This window comes from Chrysochloris asiatica, unplaced genomic scaffold (assembly GCF_000296735.1).
Source record: "Chrysochloris asiatica unplaced genomic scaffold, ChrAsi1.0 scaffold00039, whole genome shotgun sequence".
Classification (NCBI taxonomy): Eukaryota; Metazoa; Chordata; class Mammalia; order Afrosoricida; family Chrysochloridae; genus Chrysochloris; species Chrysochloris asiatica.
The window spans coordinates 10,457,358-10,459,628 of record NW_006408557.1 but is presented as its reverse complement, the minus strand read 5'-3'; the positions used below and the strand labels follow the sequence as shown (position 1 = coordinate 10,459,628).

The 2,271-nt window shown below is 39.4% G+C and overlaps 1 protein-coding gene across 1 annotated transcript in view; it reads left to right on the top strand.

The window, feature by feature from the left end:
• The window catches only part of LOC102837429 (ribosomal biogenesis protein LAS1L-like), an 18,340-nt gene that overhangs the window by 14,858 nt on the left and 1,211 nt on the right, over positions 1 to 2,271 (top strand). The window lies entirely within an intron of this gene.

Genomic DNA, 2,271 nt, shown 5'->3' with positions numbered 1-2,271 from the left:
TGGCAGCGGTAGTGAGGTTGGCCCAGGATCGGACATTGTTTCGTTCTGCTGTGCATGGGGTCGCTATGAGTCGGTTCCGACTCGATGGCACCTGACAACAGCAACAACAGAGTTGCTTTGTGGCCTAACACATGTTCTATTTTGGAGAATGATTTGTGTGCGCTGGAAAACAATGTATATTGTACTGCTGTTGGGTTGATCTATGAGGTCTAGTCAGTTGATTATGTTATTCAGTGTCCTTTTCCTGATGTGGTGTATTAAAATCTGCCACTATTATTGTAGAGATGTCTAGTTCTTTCTTCAATTGTATTAGGGTATTTGAGTCCTTCAATTTTTGAACTCAAGGTTTGAATTTTTTTTTTTTTTTTTTTTAGTTCTTTCAGCTTGAGAAATGCCAAAGCTGCTCTTCCCTTTTAGTTTTCTAACTCCAGATCTTTGCACATGTCAGTATAATACTTTACTTTGACTTCTTGAATGGGCCTCTGAAATCTTCTGTTCAGCTATTTTACTTCACCATTTCTTCTTTTCACTTTAGCAACTTTATATTCAAGAGCAAATTTCAGAGTCTCCTGTGACATTCATTTTAGTCTCTTCTTCCTCATCTGTTTAGTGACCTTTTGATTCTTCCTGCTTGATGTCTTTGATGTCATTCCTCAAGTTATCTTGTCTTTGGTCATTAGTTTCCAATGCATCAAGTCAATTCTTGAGATGACCTCCTAAGTTAGGTGGGACACAAAATGTTGAAAGTTCAAACCCACCTGCCACTCCATGGTAGCAAGTTGAGGCTTTCTACTCCTGTAAAGAGGTATAGCCTCGGAAGCCTTATACAGTGTCCTTATGAGTTGGAATTGACTCAGTGGCAGTGGGTGATGGGTATACTCAAGGTTGCATTCTGCCTCTTGTGGACATGTATTCATTTTCTTCTGCTTCAGTGTGAACTTTTATGTGAACAATTGGTGGTCAGTCCCTAACCTTGTATAATTGTAGTTTATGTTGTTAAAAAAGGGTATTTGCAATGAGTAAGTAGTTGGTCTCATAAATTTCTAGTATGCAATCTTCATCATCATTTCTATCATCAAGGCCATATTTTCCAATTGCTGATCCTTCTTCTTTTTTCCAAGTTTTGCACTGCAATCACCAGTAATTATCAATGCATCTTAATTGCATGTTTGATCAATTTCAGTCTGCAGAAGTTAGTAAAAAGTCTTCATTTTTCTGATGTTTGGCATTAGTACTGGTGCATAAATTAGAATAACATTAATTTTATCTGATCTTTTTTTGTAGGCAGATGGATATTATCCTATCAAGGCAGCATTATACTTCAGAATATCTCTAAATGTACTTTTTAATGATAAATGTCACACCACTCCTCTTAAAAAATTCATGAAATAGAAAATACAAATTATGTGTGTGTGTGTTCATATATGTTATTAAGTGCTGTCAAGTTGGTTCTAACGCATAGTGACTCTGTATAGGGTTTCCAAGGCTATACATCTTTGGGGGAGAAGAAAGCCTCTTCTTTTCTCCTGTGGAGTATAGCTGGTGGAATTAAACCAATGATCTTGTAGTTTACAGCCCAGTGCTTAGCCTACAGAGCCACTGTGTTCATGTACTCATATATATGCATATATTATTTTTATTAAGTGTGAATGATCTTGTGGTTTACAGCCCAGTGCTTATTCTACAGAGCCACTGTGCTTCCATCATGTCAGTTCCAACTATATTGACCCTTTTGAGTATAATCTGGTGGGTTTAAACTCTGACCTTGTAGTTCAAAGTCAAGTGCTGATCCTACAGCACCATGCCAGGACCCTGGTGGCACTGTGGATTAGGTGAACAACAGCTAACTAACTACAAGTTTAGTGGTTCAAAACTACCAGCTACTTCTTGGGCAAAAGATGAAGCTGTCAGTTCCTAAAAGGATTAAGTTTCAGATACCCTATACAGGGTTGCTAAGGAGCTCCGGTAGCGTAGCGGTTACAAATCAGGCTGCAAACCACAAGGTCAGCAGTTCGAAACTATCAGCTGTTCCGTGGGAGAAACATGAGGCTTTCTACTCCTGTAAAGATTTCCAGCCACGGGAAAGCCTGTACAGGGTCGCTATGAGTTAGAACTGACCCCACGGCACACCACCACCATACAGGGTTGCTATGAGTATGAATTGACTTAATGACAATGGCTTTGGTTTGGGGTTAGGGTGCTATTGCTGCTGTTGAATAGGTTCTGACTCATAATGACCCTGTGTAGGGAGCAGCTGGTCGGTTTGAACTG